Source organism: Chiloscyllium punctatum, chromosome 7, assembly GCF_047496795.1.
Source record: "Chiloscyllium punctatum isolate Juve2018m chromosome 7, sChiPun1.3, whole genome shotgun sequence".
Taxonomy (NCBI): domain Eukaryota; kingdom Metazoa; phylum Chordata; class Chondrichthyes; order Orectolobiformes; family Hemiscylliidae; genus Chiloscyllium; species Chiloscyllium punctatum.
In genome coordinates this window covers 75,711,679-75,732,700 of record NC_092745.1, presented here as the reverse complement: position 1 = coordinate 75,732,700, position 21,022 = coordinate 75,711,679, and the positions used below count along the sequence as shown (strand labels likewise).

At 40.8% G+C, this 21,022-nt stretch overlaps 1 protein-coding gene across 2 annotated transcripts in view; it reads right to left on the bottom strand.

The window, feature by feature from the left end:
• pde4ba (phosphodiesterase 4B, cAMP-specific a) overlaps positions 1–19,449 on the bottom strand; it is a 629,295-nt gene extending 609,846 nt beyond the window's left edge. For both annotated transcript variants that reach the window (XM_072574073.1, XM_072574074.1), the window contains exon 1: positions 19,075–19,449. The gene's annotated coding sequence lies outside the window, so the exon portion shown is untranslated. The remainder of the gene's footprint in view (positions 1–19,074) is intronic.
• Between the last annotated feature and the right edge of the window lie 1,573 nt (positions 19,450–21,022).

Sequence of the window (21,022 nt, the reverse complement as noted above, 5' to 3'; positions counted from 1 at the left end):
TGGCTATATAGACACCTTGCTAACTGCTGTTTGCAGTAAAACCAGACGTTGATTGCTATGTTACTCTGTTACAACACAAAGTATTGCTGTTTTTATCCTCACTTCTGATATTCAGCTCCTTTACCTATACTTGTTTCAAAACTATGATGAAATCTGCAGGTCAATGGTCCTCTAAGTTTATACTGGACAGTGGATAGGTTACTTTGAGTAAATTAATCAGTGAAAACTTCTATTACTTTGATGATGGAGCAGACTTCTGGGAAATCAATGTAGCTGGATGGTGTTTGCCCTATGCTTTATGGACAGGGCAAACAGGCCAAAGTTTCACTTTATTTTTATATATAAAAATATTTTATATAATATTTTTATTAAGAAAAATAGATTGAAATATTACAAATACAAAACAATGCAATTCAAACAAACAATACAAAAATAGTACAAAACTAAACCCAAATAATAAAAATTCCCCAACCCACCCTCCTCTATAGAAGTATAAAATTAAAAATAAACCAACTAGCTATTTAACTAAGTAATTAAATACTTAGTAAAACAAATAGTAATAACTCAGCCCAGCCAAACAAAAAAAAACACTAATACATTCACAGTTCCTTTTCCCTGGATATTGGGCTCATGAAACAATCGTTACGGCTACATAAAAGTCCTTGTTAGTGTGGCAGATAAATTTATGTCCAGGCATTTCAAAAAGGGTTGCCATGTCTTGTGAAAATTCTCATTTTTGTGGTGTACCATATTTGTGAGAAAATCCAGGGGAATATGCTCCATAACAATCTTCCACCAACCCGGCAGGCCTGGGGGTTTTCGGATATCCAACCTAGCAAGATACTCATCCTTGCACAGAAGAATATTGAACAGTTTTTTCTTATGCATGTCTGCAGGAAATACAATGGGTAGGCCCAAAAAGGAGAGAAATAGGGTCCTTCTCCAACCCTACCCTAAAATCTTCTCCACTGCACCTGCTACAGCACTCCAATATGTTTGAAGCTTATCACAAGACCAAAGACAATGGGTAAGAGTGCCTGTGCAGACCTTGCACTTGGGACATGCTGAAGATACCCCTGGTTTAAATTTTGACAAACAGTCTGGGCGTAAGTGGACCCTGTGGAGAATCTTCAACTGTAAAGCATGGGTCCTATTGCAAATTGATATCTTCCTTGCATTCTCCCAAATAGCCTCCCATGCCTCTGAAGAAACTTCAATACCCAGCTCTCTTTCCCACATCTTGCAGAGTCGATCAGACTTATCGGAGGTGGCACCCCCCCCAATTGGTAATGTAGAGTACTGACAGAGTGTACTCTTAGAAAGAGGGGTACTAAGGTCGATGTCAGATTTGTAGAGCTCAGTCAACGGTGTGGTCTTTTTTTTGACTAAAATCCCTAACTTGAAAAATAAAAAAAAAAAGTCTCTATTTGGTAACTCACACTTCCGTACTAACTGATCGAAGGACATCATTACATCTCCCTCAAATCGTCCATGCAAGATACACCCCTAGCTGCCCAATGTTTAAATCCTGAATCTATCATACCTGGTCGAAAACCCAGCATACCCACTAAAAAAGGTGTAAGCAAAGATGTTTTGCAAATATTACCTTCCCTCTGCCAAATTGCCCTCCATGCTTCAACAGTATTGACGACTATTGGGTTATGGCAACATTCCCTAACTGTCCTCACCTTGTCCAAAAACAGCAAACTGGTAAGGGGGCACCTTGCTTGGGAGACTTCAATAATCTAGCCATATTGAAAGAGGGTCCCCACAAACCCAAATCACTTATGTAGGTCAAAAAAGTGACCTTAACTGGTAATTTTTAAAGTCCGGAAGATCTACTCCCCCAAATCTGTGAGGCAACTGCAGTTTGGCTAATTTAATGAGTTGTTTACGGTGCCAGATAAAAAGGAGCTGAACCAACTGTTCAGTTTCCTGAGTGTTTGTTTATTGAAAGTCAGGGGGAGCATCCGAATAAAAAGAGGTAGAAAACGAGGGAGAATATTCATCTTAATAAAGCACTATCTGACCCAACCACGAGACTGGAAGTGCCTCCCGTCTTTGGAATCTTGTTTAATTTTTTCAAATAATTGTGTAAAATTGGCTTTGAACAGCTAATCCAGAACTGGAGTAATGAATATGCCCAAATACACAAAACCCCCTGTGACTACCTAAATGGGAATCCAGTCACTCAAGAGCCAACTCTTTCGTAAGACCACCCATAGGCATAGCCTCTGATTTAGCAAAATCAAACTTATACCCTGAAAAAGTGCAAAATACGTGAATGCATTGTATCAGGCAAGGCACTGAGACTGCTGGATTTGTCAAGAAAATTAGAACAGTCTGCATACAGTGAGAGCTTAATGTAATTTTGACCCCACTTCTGGAGCTGATATATTGAGATCTCCACTAATGGCCTCTGCCAATGGTTCAATCACCAACGTGAAAAGTAATGGTGAAAGGGGACAGCCCTGCCAGCTGCCCCTAGAAATATTAAAATTGCTTGATCATACGCAGTTGGTAAACGACCGCCAAAGGGTACACTGTGGAGAACCTTTACCCATCTTATGAAAACTTCGCCTAGACCAAACTGGTCTAGAGTATAGAAAAGGTACGGCCACTCAACTGTCAAATGCCTTCTCTGCATCTAAAGAAATCACCAATCCCTGTATTGACTACTGTTGGCATGCTTGAATTACGTTAAGCAGCCTCCTAACATTATTGGGAGGATCTGCGACCCTTTATGAAGCCCATCTGATCCTCTTTAATAATAGAGGGTAACAGTCTCTAGCCTTAACGAGGCTCTTAAAGTCCACATTTAAGAGCGAGATGGGCCTGTATGAAGCAGAGTCTTCCAGATTCCTTTCCTTTAAGGATAAGTGAAATATTGACCTCTCGGAGATGGTGGGAGACCATGACTGTATGAATCATTAAACATATTGAGCATTGGGCCTGACAGTATACTTATAAATTCCTTATAGAATTCACTGGGAAGTCTGCCAGGACTGGGCGCCTTTCCTCTCTGAAGCTGCCTCTCAGCTTCCTGCACTTCTTGCTCTGATAATGGGGCATTGAGAAAGGACTGTTGTTTGGGAGTCACACCCGGGAGCTGCAGATCCCTGAAAAAGAATTCCATTTTGGCCAGCCCCTCCTCACAATCCTCTGATTGGTATAACTTAGTAGAATCTCTGGAATGCCACATTAAATCTTTGTAGACTCACATGTTAGGTTCCCAGACCCTTCCCTAATCGCCATAATGGTTTGGGGGGCACTTCTCTTTCTGGCAAGGTATGCTAAGTATTTGTCACCATACTCAACTTTTGCTTTGCAAAAGCCAGCTCCTTCTTTGCCATCTGCGCGAGCACAGAATTTAGTGTAGACCACAGTGCCGTAATCGTCTGTAGTTTGACGAAATGAGGGTCTGTCAAAATAGGCCTTCTCGGCTGCTTTCAACCGTGCTTCAAGGAGACGTTGCTGCTCACCCTGCTGCTTCCTACTGGTGGAATATGAAATAACTAACCCCCTGGCATATGCTTTGGCAGTTTCCCAGAGAACAGATGAGCTATCAACCGAGCCTATGTTGATGTCTAGGAATGCCCGAAATTCCGTACAGAAATACTCCACAAACTTACTGCCCATGAGAATAAAAAAAGGTCCATTTGCTAGTACCTTGAATACACTAACATCCTTAATCTTAACCATAAAAAAAAGGTACACTGGAGCATGATCAGAGGTGGCAATATTACCAATCGTACAGGATGCCACTAGGTCCAGGGTTACCGCAGGGGTCAGAAAAGAAAAAAGCAATCCTTGTGACATCTATGCGGATTGGATAAAAACGTGAAATCCCTACCTGTAGGGTGGGGACACCTCCAGACGTCCACCAACCCTAAATTCCCCACACAAACCCAATAACTGTTTAGTTTGTGCAGAGGGCATAGAGGGACCTTTAGGCAACCCATCTACTGTGGGGTCCATGAGGCAGTTAAAATCTACCCCTACGATGACATGCCGAGACTCCGTTTAGAAAAAGCATCCACCAAGAATTTGAGAAGGAGCTGGGGGACAATAAATATTTAATTTACCATATTTTTCCCCATTTATCAAGGCTTTAAAGAATTACACACCTCCCGTATGTGTCTTTAACACATTCCAACAATTTAAAATGAGAAATTTTTCCTAACCAATATAGCCGCTCCCCTACGTCTGGTATTAAAATGAAGAAAAATAAATTCCGTCAAAGCCATTCTGCTGTAGTTTCAGATGCTCGTCATCCAAATGGGTCTCCTGTAACAAAGCAATATCCACGTTCTTCTAAGACTCAAGGGTACCAGCTTCTTCTTAATTGATTAGTGACTTCCCTCGATATCCCAGGTACACCATTTAATCAAATCATTAGCTATAATCTTCTGCAATTACATTTAAATTCCAGAGAGGAGGAACCCGAACCACAAACTGCTGAGTAATATAGTGTTGCATGGTCCACCAAAATATAAAAACTACATAAACTAAAACCACTATGTTTAACATACAAAATTATTAGAAATAAAAACAAAAAAACCAGAAAACAAGCCAACATATAAAGTGCCAATAGTGCCGAGTAAGGGAACTCACCCCCTGCCCAGAGGGGGCAACTACCTGTCCTGAGCTGCCCATAAATAAGCAACTAACCATCTCAACCACCTTCACTTCTCCCAGCTGGAGCCACATCGCAAGCACAAGCTTAAGAATAAAAACACCCCCATAGAATATCAATGAATTTTTAAAAACTTTTATATTAAAAATGGGAATAAATACCCCACCCATCCTTTGGTATGTCCTAAACTTAGAAATTTAGGAGTGTACATCTTAACCACCAGACAGTTTGAACCAAATTATCAATAGAGGGGAAAAAAAAGGGGGGACAGAGCTCCAACTGGATCCCTCAATTTCTTTTACAGAATGATAAACGCATACCCAAGCAACAATATTTATACATACTACAATTGTTTAAATTAGGTTAGTTTGTCCACAAAGTCTCTGCCTTCTCTGATGTGTCAAAGAGATGCATGGATCCATCCAAAGTGATCCAAAGCACTGCTGGATATCTCAGAGTACTGAATCCCAAGCTCCTTCAGTCTTCTCAGCAGTGAAGATCCAGAAATGAAAGTCATATGATGGTGTCAAGATCATGTTCTTTCAGGACTTCTCTTCGACCCCTCATAAATTAGGGCCTTTGGATCCTTTCCCTGGAGTCTGGAAGCCTCCTTGACTCTCTCCTTATCCCGGTAATGATGGAACCGCACCAGGAAAGGACGAGGGCATTGACCCAGACCCAACCTCCGCACTGCGACCTGGGTGAGCCCTCTCTATCTTCAATCCTCATGCCAGCCTCTAAAGTCAAGGAATTTCAGAAGCCAATCTTCAACAAATTCTGCAGGCTGCTCACCTCAGGCAGACCAATGATCCAAATGTTTTTTTTCTCCTGCCCGTGTTTAAGATCATCCATTTGGTCACGCAAGTTATGAACCTGCATCTTCAGGGCTTGGATCTCATCCTTGGATGAACTGGCATCAGCTTTCACCACTGTGACCCTGTGCTCCACCTCATCTGTCCTCTTCTCCAGGTCTCCCAGCTACTGTGCATGCTTCTGCAGCATGAGAGAGAGACTGGAGCCAGCTTCTCTTCAATCTGTTTCCCAACATCTCGCGAGATTTCGAGAGCGGGTTCACCAAATCCTAGAGGGTAATCGGCTCCGATGCTGCTGCAGGCTGAACTGCAGACCCAGCCTTGGATGCTCCACCTCCCTTTTTAGACATTTCTGGACAGCTGAAAATACAGGTAAGTCAAATTTTTAGACTGTTTCTTGGGGCTCCACAATCTTTCCAATGTCCCAAGAAATCCTGATGACTTGGGTTGGGCAGGTTAAAAGGACCGTCCTGCTCCTGCTGCGATGCGAAGATCCGCAGTGTGATCTTCTCAGATCGCCGCCATCTTAGATCCCCCTCACTTTGTTTGATAGTGAATGTTACAGCTGTTCTGAAGTGACTTGACAGAAGATTCAAATCTTCAGTATTAGAACCCATATTTTTGCTTTTACTGCATCCCAGTACCCTCTGCCATTTCTTGGCATCATACAGAATGGAGGAGAAAAAAAAAGTGAGGACTGCAGATGCTGGAGATCAGAGCTGAAAATGTGTTGCTGGAAAAGCGCAGGTCAGGCAGCATCCAAGGAACAAGAGAATAAGCCCTTCTGCCCGAAATGTCGATTCTCCTGTTCCTTGGATGCTGCCTGACCTGCTGCACTTTTCCAGCAACACATTTTCAGCACCATACAGAATGGATCAAATTATTTGAAGGCTGGCATCTGTGATGATAGGGATTTCAGAGAAAGACAGATGGATCATCTTCTTTGCACTTCTGGCTAAAAGGATGGTTGCAAACTCTTCAGTCTTGGATTTGCACCCACATACCGGGCTTCCTCCCCAATGGCTGTTCAGTTAATGACTGAATGTGGCAGGGCTCAAAACATTTGATCTAATTACTAGCTGTGGAATAGCTCTATTTCTAGTATGCTGCTTAGATTTGAAGTAGCACTATGGATAACAAACGATCAGATGATGTATTCTGGATAAAGGACTTCAATGCCTATCACCAAGGGTAGCTCAACTACAAGTTACTTTGGATGACTATATCCATTTGACTGAAAAAAAAAGCTGGCACAAGAACCAACACGAAAGAAAAACTACCTCCCCTTAGGTGCTCATCAAGATATCACAGGAGCATCTGTCCATGACAATATTGCTAGAAGTGACCACTTCAGGGTTCACGCTCACACACAGCACATCATTTTGACTGGCATTAGAACTGTACAGATTACTGTACAACAAAGGGAACTGTGGTGATCACCAGATGAAAGAAAGTTCTTATTGTTTGGGTCAGACAGAGGCTGAGGGTGATTGGGATCCAGCATCGACAGTGGAGTCAGGAGGGTAAAGATAATGTGATTAAGTAACTTAATTGGCAAGTTGTCAGGCAAGCTTTTGTCATTTCACTTGTCTAGCCTAGAGAGTGTGCCAGGTTTCTAGCTGAAAGCCTAAATACATCATGGTCAGCTCACCACACCATGTGTAAAATCTGATCAATCATGGGAAAGAGGCCCTTAAAAATGTCTAGTAATTGGCCTTAAAAGGTCTTAATTGCTACACAGGTTCCATGCCTTTCTACCACTGGAAATTGCAAGAGGAACAAATAGACACCAGAAACAACAGCACTAAACAGGATGACCAATTATGCCTCTAATCACTTGCCAGCCACATTGGATGGGGTATGAAGGAGTTATCATTTAGAGACCTGGGTGGGACTTATCAGTCCTGGGAGTCTCCAATAGCACAGCAACTAAATGATACATGAACTAGTTTCAACCAGTGTGATTTCAAAACAAAGTGGACTTTTCCACACTAAAAAGAAGAGAGAGAGAGAGAGAGAGAGAGAGTAATACAGTTGTTCTGTAAACACTTGTTACATCTGCTTGACCTGGAAACTAGCCATTTTTGTTCAATTCATTCATTTCCTGGGTATTTGCCATTGCTCAAAACAATCTGAGTGCTTCAGCTATACAGAAATATTGCAGTATTTGCACAGATGTCAATTTGCAGACAAATTGAAAATGCACTCAACATAAATGTTGTATTATTCCTTTAGAAAGTGCCCAAGAATACAAATTTTTATTTCAGATTTCAAGAGCCACAAATACTACATTTTATAATTATTCAAAGTTTTTTTAAAAAGTTATATAATAATGACAGTGAGATGGTTTTAAATCCATTTTCCACAAAAAGCTGTAAAAACAAAACAATATTCCCTATAATACATAACTGTTCATTTGGGTTTCAAGATGAAAGACACTGTAGTGCTGACCAAACTGGGGGTTGTTCTATTATAAAAAAGGAAACTCTGTTGGAATTGCAAGATAAAAAAATATAAAATATTGCAAAGTTAAACATTAATTAATATGCATAGATGAATTATGTATAAAATTCTAAAACATTAAATAGGAGTGTTCACAAGAAAACAAAAGGATAGCATTTCTTCTCAAAGCTCATTTAAGAAATTGTGCATTCATTTAAATCAAGTCAATAGAAGTGATTTATTCTCTACAGTAGTAATGAAAATGATATGATTTTAAGGTTTAACAAGCACAAAATTCATTTGGCTACAGTCAGTGTTTGTTTCTGGCCATAATTTCTTAATAACATAAGACACATTAAACTGCACAAAGTTGCAAAATACATCACAAGAGAAGAGAATGAAGTGTTTGGAATAGCGCTACTTAATAGGATGGTACGCAAGTCTGGTTTCATAGTAAACTTGAAGGAATGGTTGTCATGCATAGCTGGACTTGTGTAAAATGCAAAGTATTGTTACAACTACTGAAGACCTTTAGTGTGCATGTTTGGGTGCTTTTCTACCAAAAAGATTAGATCAGTTTTTGTAATAGGATTGATTGAACTTAATGTTAACTGAAAAAAGCTCTGAGGGGACCGAACCAAAAACAAAATAGATGGGAAAGAGGGTCTGAGGAAGGGTCACTGGACCTGAAACGTCAACAGATTTCTCTCCACAGATACTGCCAGACCGGCTGAACCTTTCCAGCAATCTCTGGTGTTTTCTTGAGACAAAAATGGGTAGGACTTAAATACTGGTGACATGGTAACAATCCAGTACTATATTTATACCTAAACCAAAAAAGGTGATTTATGCTTTGTTGACAGTGCAACAGTAATATTTATTCACACATATTTTGACTTCATTAGCATGGTTCTGTTGAACATCAGTGAACTAAAGTTAACTTTTTCATTCCACAAATAAAATTTCACCTGACTTGCATGTTTCCCTTTGGAATTAGAAGATATATTTCACACTGCATTAGTAAAATGAGACTAAGTTGTTCTTTCTGTAAAGTGCCCCTTCAGTTTCCAACAACTCTACTGAACCACATAGAAAGCACTCTTCAAATCTGTCAAGAACCCACTTAACTGTTCAAAATAATTGAGTACAACAAAAGTACAGCATACTCAAAACCTGTTCATTTAGTGAAATATGTATCAATTTACAGGCAAAGTTTACAATAGCCAAAAAAAAGTGTTGTCAAAGTTACATCCAGACTACCCGCACCCGTTGAAAAGTCCTGAACAAAAAAGGCTATTCTCTCCAGACAAACCATGAAAATTGGTATGCTAAAAATTTGGATCCAATGGATGAATTATTTCTGCAATGGGACAAAAGGCAGGAATGGAGTATAATGCATACAAATGCAAGTGCAATTTGTGATGATGCAGGAGTATGAATGGTAGTGAGATATCCCCAGTGCAGAGGGATCAGTAGTTTGGTAGGATTAGGTCAGACATAAAAGCATAAAGTGAGCACTAACTTTAACATATGCCACCATGGAGACAATGCTAAACAAGTAGTGAGGTACCAGAACAGTACTAAGCCTAGTAAATTACTTCCAGGAGCACTTTCCAATCTAGTCCCAATTTGTAAATTACCTAGAAGATTTTGAACTACACAAAAAAAAAACAAACCAATACTTATATAGGATGTGTACTGTGAAAAACTGAACATCCACTTGGATACAGCATCACCTTATATCATTCAACATTGCTGTGTTTTCAAAAAAAAGAGACACCTTTTCTCTGGAATATTGCTAATTTGGTGTAAGTGGTCCTTAAAACACTGAAGAGATTTGTGCTACCTTTGCATGGACAATTGAATGACAGTATCCTCCCTCTCCCACACAGACCCTCTGAAGAGCATCCTACCCTGACCCACCACCCCCATCCTATCCCTGCAACCCTATGACCAATCCATGTAGCCTGCACATTCCTGGATGTTATGGGGCAATTTAGCATTGCCCATCCACCTCACCTGCACATCTGTAGATGGAGATGAAACAGGAACACAGGAAACCCATGCAGATATGGGGAGAACATGAAAACTCCACAGACAGACATGCAGGTGGTACTGTGGGGCAGTGTTAATCAAATTCCATCCACCACTGATCTGCAGGTTCTATTTATATCCTCCTGTAACCTAACATTTTCCTCCTGTCAACCACTCAGCTGATCTTTACAGCATCCACAAATTTATCATCCCACCTCTTCCCCTCCCCAGCCCCAAACCTTCTCATTTACATCATTTATGAACATCAAGCACTAAGGAACCCAAGTTAAAAATCACAACACCAGGTTTAATTGGACACACTTGATGAAGGAGCGTTGCTCCAAAAGCTAGAGTGTCGCTCTGTAAGCTAGTGTGCTTCCAATTAAACCTGTTGGACTACAGCCTGGTGTTGTGTGATTTTTAACTTTGTACACCTCAGTCCAACACCGGCATCTCAGAATCATGACTAGGGAACCCAGCACTGATCCCTATGATCTGCTACAGCACACATGGTTCCATTCATGCAAACAGCCTTCTAGCACCATACTGTCTCTTGTCCCTAAACCAATTTTGGATCCAACTTGCCAGGTTACTGTGGATCTGATCAGCTTCTAGCTTCAGTTTATCCACTTCAGATCTTGTCAAAGGCCTTGCTAAATATCCATAATAAACTGCATCCAACTGCCCCACCCTCACTCAACATTTAGTCACCTCCTTGAATAATTTCACTGGATTTGTTCAGCATGACCTGCCTCTGACAATTTGAATTTTCTAGGGGCTAGTCCTCCATGCTGTTGCACTCAGCATGAAGGACTTTGTTGCGTTTGTCTCACTATTGAATTCTCATTATCAGTCAGTGTCTTTGATGCAGCATTTCAGAATTTTGGAATCAATGCCTATAGCAAACATATGTCAGGGTGGTAGGGACAATGGTTTGTTAGAATTTGATTTTATCCTTACTAAGGCCACACAGGCTCTAGACAAAATATTGGAATTGGCCATCAACATAACCCTCTTTCTGGATGCATATACTAATATCTTATTTCATTGTGGCAATGCCTAAAGAACACATTACCAAAAAGGTCTGTCAAATTCTGCACAAACTTTGGCTGGGTACCAATGACTGGTGCTGATTGAAAAATAACCTCACCCCTTAGGAGACACTGATTTACAGATCAAAGTAATTGAAAACTTGTGTGCAATAGTTTCTTGCAACAGGAAAATCTTTTAGACTATGACAGTTGTCCGCATGCAGAAGTTCTCTGACAACTGTCTCAGAGTCAGAGGAGACTCACTGGCAAGACTGAAGATCTTCCACAAACAGAACTTAAATGTAGATGCCTGCAGGAATGTCTCAGATACCTCACTTGAGAAAGCCAATAGGTGACTGAAGATTTGTGGGCCTAGGCATATTCGTATCTTATACTAAGAGTCACCACAAAAAGGCAGACAATATCTCACCACATGCATAAACGTGTCCAACCATGCCATCATCTAGTCAGCCCAGGATTTTGACCATAATATTCAAGCAGCCTAGTTTGGACAGCAAATGCCATAGACCAGATAGACCTATCTGGAAGCTTCTGGCAGAGTCAAATGTAACCTTAACCCTATAGCACAACAGATCCTGATATTTGCTGCAGGTTTTGTGCTATTCTCTTGATGAGAACAGTATCAGCTATCCCACAGTTAATTCAGGAATCACCTGGCAAGGATTCTTGAGAAAATCATCCATGAAGATTTCTAACAGACATGAATAGGACTTAGAAAAAAGGTATAATAATATGCATTTGAAATTGTATAGCATTCATTGTTATGTATTCATAGATAGTCACCACATCTTTTCTTCCTTCTCTACTTGGATGCAGTGGTCTGCGTTGAACAGCTTGGGGAAGTGCTCATGTCACCTTTTCCATTACAGCTGTCTTAGTGATAAACTCACTGCCGTGATCCAAACAGAAAAGTTAATGGTGGATAGGTAATATGCTGTCTTTCATATATTTAAAAAAAGATGGATGATGCCCCTCAGCTAGATATTGCAGCTCATCAGCTTAATATTCCACTAAACATTCTGCTTTTTCTTGAAGCATGCTGGAACCATGTTTAGCATTTTTATAGGTTTGATACTTGGTGGTTGACACCAAAGCTGATAAACAACTCTGATACAGAAGAGTTTTTCCTGTAATTGAGAAGATACAAGATAGTTCCATCAACCGGATCAAAATCATCTGTGATTGTGCTCACATTACCTCAGGACATTTACTGAAGTCTTGAAGATCTAATCAAATCTGTTTTCATTCAACTTGCACATTTGGCAGAGGAATATTAAATTTCAGAATGGAATTAAGCAGTGTATCAAAAATGAGATAGACCCTCCAAAAAGAAAAAGAATTTAAGAAAAGAAAAATGACAGCCTGAGAATCCATGAGCCTACTGGATATATAATTGGACAGAACTATTGTGGGTATACCCTCTACCACCAGGTCTCTGGCAGTAAAAAGTGAAGAACTTCCATGTAGAGCTCTCCACTGGGGCAGGGAAGAGCCTCCATCCTACAATGGTGCATGACCCCACAGCAAATCCCATCATGCAGAGCCCCATGCCCCTAGGATAAATCATACTGTGTGGCCACACACCTGTACCCCACTCTCCAGGGAACTTTTCATTTCAGGCTTTCAATTTTGAGTCTCCAAGTGCCTATAGTCTCAGCCCAGGGTGATCACCTCAGTTTGCCCACGAGATGGTTCTGACTGGAAATTTGTCTTATGGCAAGATAAAGTACCAGCATGCTGAACTGAAATCTTTGAAAAAGCCCATTCCACCCTTGTGGGTTTATTTTTTAAAGCAGTTCAAATAACAGAATTTGCTCTTTTTTAGCCTATGCTGTCCACCTAGGATATTTCTATATGGCTGTTTGCCATCTATTGTTTGTCCCATTTAGACAATGAATGAATGAATGCATGCATGTTTGAATGCAAAGAGGGTTTGGTTAAAATGTATATTTTACGTGTTAATAATCCATTTCACCAGTGGTAAAAAGTCCAAGTTTGTTTGGACTGAATAGATTTTCTTCTTGTTTATTACTAAAAACTCAGGTTTCTGTAGTCTTGGATCAATGTGAAATTCCAAATGAATAGAAGTATACTCAGAGACCCACAGTATGCTTAAGCCATTCAATGTTTTAAAGCTCTCTATAGCCTTGGCTAGGAAGATGAAGTAACACTTGCACATCAGCAGCATCCATCCTACTCCAAAGTTCAGCATGTCTCCAAGATTATAGTCACCTCAGCAGTCTGGTTTCCACCCACCCCCAGCACAAAACCACACTGGTGGGTTCCTGAGCAGCAGTTCCCAAACTATTGCTGTTATTCTTCCCATGGGTGATCTCCAGCATGAGACAATGTCCTAAGTAAATCAGGTAGGAACAAAAAGGAGGGCAACTCTTGTAATGAGTCAAAGACTGATCAATCTACAAACAAAAGCTGAATATCATTATTCAAGTTTTGCAACTGCCAGAACAGAAACAACATCGTGGCACAAAAATCACAGAGGAGGCTCAACCTAAAGGTAACTCTTCCTAAGCAGGAGACTCAAGACAGCCTTTTGACCTGAACAAAATATATTAACATGAGGTATATCTGACAAACTTCAGTGAAGAGATCAAAGTGACCAACGATACCACAATATGATTGGTTAATGACAGCACTGGAACACTTTTTAGGCAGCACTTAGAGCAATTGTGTCCAAGGCCTCGGCAGGTGGTAATTTTGGCCTCCAGTTCCTGCAAGTTCACTAGCAGTGATTCTTTAGCAGGGTTAAATTAGACTCCCAAATAGAGATAGATGTTTCAGGGAGAAAGTGAGGACTGCAGATGCTGGAGATCAGAGCTGAAAAATGTGTTGCTGGAAAAGTGCAGCAGGTCAGGCAGCATCCAAGGAACAGAAGAATCGGCATTTCGGGCATAAGCCCGAGTATACTCAGAGTATACTCGGGCTTATGCCCGAAACGTCGATTCTCTTGTTCCTTGGATGCTGCCTGACCTGCTGCGCTTTTCCAGCAGCACATTTTCAGTATAGATGTTTCAGGTCCAAAGATTGGAGCTCCTTCAGCAAAGAGTCCATCCACTACTGACCAAGCAGAAGTCTGGCACGTTGTTATCTCCCATTGGTCCTTGTAGAGTACATCTCTCAGCACATTCACTTCCTCTGCAGATCTGCTGTTTTCATGACTATGAGGAGCACATTACCTGTATAAACTGAAGTGATCCATTAACTTTAATTAAACACAAATCTGACTGTCATCACAAAAAGTGTGCTGAACCCAAGTACTGAGTTTGGAAAAAAAATTATCCACTTTGCCAAACTCCATCTCTTGATCAAAGAACAGGAAGTCAGCTGATTGACCACTCTTTTGGGGAAGATAGATCAGGTCACAGACTTGATGTTGTCATAAATACTTTGGCCCAGGGCCACAAGTAAAAACAAGGACTGCAGATGCTGGAAACCAGAGTCTAGATTAGAGTGGTGCTGGAAAAACACAGGTCAGGCAGCATCTGAGGAACAAGAAAAACCGACGTTTCAGGAAAAAGCCCTTCATCTATTCCTAATGAAGGGCTTTTGCCCGAAACATCAATTTCCTGCTCCTCGGATGCTGCCTGACCTGCTGTGCTTTTCCAGCACCATTCTAATCTAGACCCAGGGCCACATAGGACTGGTCAAAGTGGACCAGGTGATCCAGTAATGTGCCAAGGCAGAAGAGATGACATTCCAAAGATTGTGAAGTTCATGCTGAGGAGAGAAACTGTATGCCAGTTTAATAAACTGGAGATGACTGCTGTTTGGCTACACTATTATGACCACCCTGCACTAAGAGAGGGACATCTCCCCAACCAGGGCGAACATGTAGTCTTTCCCCAGCACACTTCTGAATACCCTGTGGAACTCCCCAGGCATTTACCACTGGAGAATAGGTCAAGGATACCTGTGAGCTCTTCCAGACTAATTGGCACTATCTAGAATGCTAGTACTACCTCAGCTGACTTGTGACAAGTCCTCCTCCCATGGAACTCAGCAAGTATCCTTGTTGGACAGAAGGACAGAACAGAGTAGTGCAACAAGTTATGGATTGCACCTTGCTGCTGAATGAATCAGAGACAAGGGATCAGTCATCAGCAAGCAGCTGGAAGACCCCATACCTTTCTCCCCCCCACCCCAAGCAGTAGAGAAGGACAGCTGTGATCCAGAACCTCTGGACCCAAGAGTTAATAATCCCTCAACATGCCCTTCTTATACACCTCCAGCAGGATTTGGATTTTCTTGATTGTCAACTCTTTTTCATACAGCTAAGAAAAGACACGTTTGTGAATCTTACTGATAACCTGCAAGGAGATTAATCTTCCAGCTTCCTTCTCCAGACAGTTCAGAAACTAATGCTGGAAGCCCATCCTCTAGAGCAAGTTGTTAAAGTGCCAGTAAGCAGACCCCAGCTAAGTATTGAGCAGAACAACTTCCACCCATACCAGACTGTGGTCCAAGCACAGAACTTGTTCCATGAAAACCAGAGCGCAGGAAATGTACACCTTAAAAATATAAACAGTCAATGTTGAACACCAACTCCAGGCCTCTGGAAGGTAAAAGCAATGCCAGAGTTGAAGGACTAAATAAAGTCTGATAACTTTCCTGAGGAAGGGCTTATGCCCGAAACATTGATTCTCCTGCTCCTCAGATGCTGCCTGACCTGCCGTACTTTTCCAGCACTGCACTCCTGACTCTGATAAACTTTCCCACTGATGCCAAGCAGAACTGTCTACTGCCAGAGTCCCCTGTTTCAGAGGTACCATTAAAATCCTCACTGGATTCACCCTCCATGGAGTTTAGTAGAGTGGACAACTCTTCAAAAGCAGAGTGTTTCCTGTGTCCCAGCAGTCAAAGTGAAGTGCCATGTCATATCACCCAAACTCCTCCACCCAAAAAAAACACTCCAAACAGCTTAATACAGGCTCCACGAACCCTCAAGATCACAGCTGAAAATGTGGGATCAAATAACCAAAACTATCAGAAAACCAGGCAATATGACCATTTAGATGCCATCTTGCAATCCAGGAGCCATGTAACTTTGTCCCCAGAACAGTCTGGGTTTCCTGCAGGAAGCAAACCACATGCTTCCCTTCCTTAAGGAAGGAGAAGTTCCTAAAGCTGCACTATGTGTGACTGCTACTTCTGATAGAGACCTTTGTGTTAGTCTTAATGTCAGTAAAATAGTGCCACTATCATAATGTGCAGAGAAAGATGACAAGACTATCTTTTAAAAGGAATATTTTTAAAGAGGAAGAGACAATAATCCAAGAAAAATATATTTTACAGTCTAAATGCCAAAGTCATGACCAACAATGATAGTAAAACAACAAGAATCTAGTGTCGTGGAACAGTTCTTGAGGGATTGGAGAGCTGGAATAGGATACATAGATAGGAATGGATAAAGCTATAGGAGACTTGAATATAAGGATTAGAAAATTATCTAAAATTTTTTGATGGATATGAAGTCAATGGAAATTAGCAAGCACACAGCAAACAGTTTAGGATAAACTCAAAATTATGGAGTCTGGAAGGTGAGAGTCTGACCAAAACAGCATTGCAACACAAGACTGAAGGTAACAAAATATAAATGAGATTATATTACAAATCTTGTTAACTGTTAGCAGCCAGTTAGTATTTTGAACTTAAGTTTGTGTATACAGATGTCCACTATCCCCCATTCAGTGTAATTAAGAATGCAGCATGCCTGCTTGTTCACATCAAAACTAACTAGTGCTGTACTTCGGTGCAATGTGCAATCAGATCAATTATTGAAACTCCACCATTTCTTAACAGACTAGTGGATTAATGCCAGTATAAGGTAAAGATACACAATACTGTGCAAATTAAAAGATGTTTGTAAAAACATTTTTAAAAGACCAGGACCCTTCAACTTTATGCTTCACAGCTTAAATTTTCTGTACTGAAATATCTAGGAAAGCCATTATACAAACCAATTATCTTAGCTGTTCTCAATCCACAGCAGTTCTTGTGATCTGGTTGGACTGCTAATGGAATTAAAGAAGGGACCATACCTATCTGGTGAAGTTTTATTTGAGAGGCACAACACAATCTAAAATTGCATGTTTAGGTATCCCTAGGTAATCTCCTTCCTATTATTACAGCCAAAGTATTGTTAATCTGTGGAATTCATTGCCTCCACAGCCCTCTACAAAGTCCTTTGCTAAATACATTCCATGAATCAAGTTACAGGAAGAAGGCTGGAGAACAGGGTTGAGAAACATGATCAAATGTTGGAGCAGACTCAATGGCCAAATAGTCTAATTCTACTTCAATATTTGGCCATTCAGCCCATTGGGGCTTCTCCATTTGATCACGGACCACTTGTGAACTCAGTATCTTTCTCTTTAACTTATCCTTGTTTATAACTGGATAGCTAGGAATCGGTGTCCAGATAACAAATTTCAGTTCCATAGTTTTAAGATCTTACGTAATCACATCACATCTAGCTCAACCTTAAGTTACCTATTGTGTTATTGCTCATGTCTTTTTCTTCAAAAAAAGTTTTTAAAACCATGATTAATTACATTTCATCAGCAGTTAAAGTAATACATTCCACACTGATGATCCTTTGTTATCATATGTCTCATCTCTCTAATTCTATTATTAATCCTAACCCTTTAACCAATTTACTAATAGAAATAATCTTTTACTATTTCTTCAAAACTCTTCCAACATTGTAATCATTCTATTACTTCTTTGGTAGTCCTAAAGCAAACAAATACATCTTTGTAATTCCATCATGACTAAACTATCTGAAATCATGCTGGGGAGTAAATCCAAACATACAACTTTTCTGTAGCTTCAAATATCCTCTCGGTGTATTCAAGCTGTACAGGAACCTCCATCTACGATAACGGAAGAAACATCACTGGCTACTTAGAAAGGCGATTATGACATGCCTTTGAGACAATTATGTTGGGGCATTTAAGCAATATTTTCAATTCTTGAAATTGTTTTTGGGAGGTTAAATTCCTGCTCAAAAATGTAGAATACAACCAATGTGAATCTTGCAAAGGGAGCAGAAATGTATCTGTAATCGTTTCAACTTTAAGATATCTTGGGCTTGAAAGTAGTTCTAAAACATTTGTTGAACCTGCCAAAGTACACTAGGAGGTCGCTTCGCATATGCCACGAGAAAAGGTGGGCCATTAGCTCCGTATCGTCTCCATGACATCGTGTCATTCAAGAATTTGCGAAAACGTCTAACTTTACACTTTTGAACTAGAGTTCTTTTTTTAAAATCTGAAGCCACTCAATGAGTGAGCCAGGTGGCTCGACTGAACAATATAGTATAAGATAAAGGGATGCTATAAAAAGATTAAAATATTTTCCATCTATAAAAAAAAACTTGTCAGTCATTACCAAACCTACTCGACAGCAATAATGAATTATTCCACTTTCGTGCATAAAAAGGTTACACCATAATTTCGTAATAGTGTAACAAAACTAAAGGACTGGAAGTCTAATCTGAAAAGAATGTTTCTTTGTCTTCTGCGTCTATATAACGCGACCAGATCATATATTAAATTCTGAGCAACACCCCTTCCCAAAATGCTAGAAACACAAACCTGCTTTTAATAAAAATCATTCGAATTGATCGCCTAGACTAACACTTGCAAAATAGCCCCAATTATCGAACTAGAGGAAAATTGGTTCAGTTTGTATTGCTTGCATTTATAACAAAGTGAACCAAAGAAACTCTTTAGGTACGCAATACCGTAATAATGCCTGGGTCACAAATTCACGAAACAAACAGCAGGTTTCTCACAGCTGACTGTCAGATGTGCATTCTGGCACCTGACTACACTGGTACAAGGCACAACAATATATCTTAGCAGAATGAATAGTGCTGACAACAATACATGTCTATTGAAATGCAGAAACGGAAAATGCAGTATGTCACTAAGTCCCTGCTGTCAATGAAGTGAAAACTCTGTCGACTGTGCATCGCTCATTTTTAACCTGCGCCAGGAACCCTACGCGGAATGCTACTCCTTAACTGCTATCTGCGCGAAGATCGCATAAATAGATCGGAATTTGAACATGAACTCACGGTAAATCCAGCAAAGTATCGGGCAGACCGGTGTTGGCCTCGTTTGCACACTGGTGATTGGGGGTGGAAATCAAAAGATGAAACAACGTTGAAGCCTTTGCGAGACCGCTGCTCTTAGTGTCCAGGCGGGCAGCTCGCGCTGTCCCTGAGTGTCCAGCTGATGCTCGAGCCCCTATTGTCCGGCCAGGTGGCTCGCGCTCCCCTCCGGGCAGCGTCCACTCCCCGCGCGCACTCGCGCTCTCCCGCCAGCGACCGGGTCGTGCTACAGAGGAAAGGGCTCAGCTGCTCTGTTCAACTGAAGGCAGTGCGAGGGAGAAAGGTCAAGTCCGACACAATGCGACACATGCAGCTTTATCCTGCCACCCACTGTAAGTACAGTATTTACAATCTCACATCCATCCTGGCTCGCTCCGGCACATTTCTGCCTCTCCCTCTGACAGCTCCATCTGGCTTTCGCGAACCGCACGTATTTGAATGAAGTGCAAGTGCACTGTCAGTAACATGCGCAAAAGCCTTGAAAAGGGACGTGTGGTTTGCAATTAACTAGCACCGGAGTCCACCCCCCAAACGCTTATTGCGTCAGTCACTGCTTCCCACCTGCTTTTTTTTTGGCAGGTCCGAGGTCTATTTATATATTAGATAAAATGAATATGGGTTAAAATACAAAGTTCGGCGTGATGTAACAGTAATTGTTATACTAGCATCGCTTCTGAGTAGAAGAACAAGTTTGCGATAAAATTGAAATTGACGTTGATGAAGTACGAGAAACGATCTCCCCCAAAATAACTATTGGAGTAGTAATTTCGCCCTATTTGTAGTTTTTCCAACAAGAGTGATGGTGCGTGATAAAGCTTGAGGAATAGCTAAAATGGCCAACAATATATTTTACATATTCTTTGCACATTTATAATGTTGTTCTTCTTGAGTCCCATGCTAGAGTTAGGTCTCGGAAAATCAGAAAATTGCCGGCATGATTGACATTCAGAATTCCTTTTTAAAACGTATTCCTTAAAGTGTTTGACAGATTAAATAACTAATTTCTGACTAATTACTTCTTTGTGCTGTAACGTGATATCAGGTGTTATGTTCAACTGTATAAATTTATGTGCCAACATTCCCTCAGAAGAAAAACGTTAATAAGACCATTTTCCATAAAGGTAATACTCCATTTGGAAGAACTTGCATTCATGTAGCATCATTCACAACTGAAGATGTCTAATTGCATTTCATAGTCAATGGATTTACTTTAAAGAGTGGTCTCTGTTTTTGTAAAGTTGTAACTACTAGAGTGTCACGGGATCTACGTTAATTACTTAGATGAAGGATACAGAGTAAACCTGTCCCCCTACTTTCTAAATATCTGTATCCCTCTGCTCCCTGCCCATTCATGTATCCATCTAGATACATCTTAAATGACACTATAGTGCCCACCTCTGCCACCTCCGCTAGCAAAGCATTCCAGGCACCCACTACGGTCTGCGTAAAGAATTTTCCACAAATCTCTCTCTTAAACATTCTCCTCTACCCTTGAACTCATGACCCAGCATAATTTTTCCCAAAGTGGGGGACTCAAAGTTTTTTGCTATCCACCTTGTCTATACCTCTCAAGGTTTTGTAGACCTCAAACAGGTCCCCTCCCCTCCCCAACCTCCATCTTTCTAATGAAAGTAGCTTCATAGCTAGCATCCTCCATACCAGGCAAGATCCTGATGAACCTCCTCTGTATCCTCTCCAAAGCATCCACATCCTTTTGGTAATGTGGTGACCAAAACTGTACGCAGTATTCCAAATGTGACCAAACCAAAGTTCTATACAACTGTAACATGATCTGCCAACTCTTGTACTCAATACCCCTTCCAATGAAGGAAAGTGTGCTATATACCTTCTTGACCACTCTATTGACCTGCATTGCCACCTTTAGGGTACAGTGGACCTGAACACCCAGATA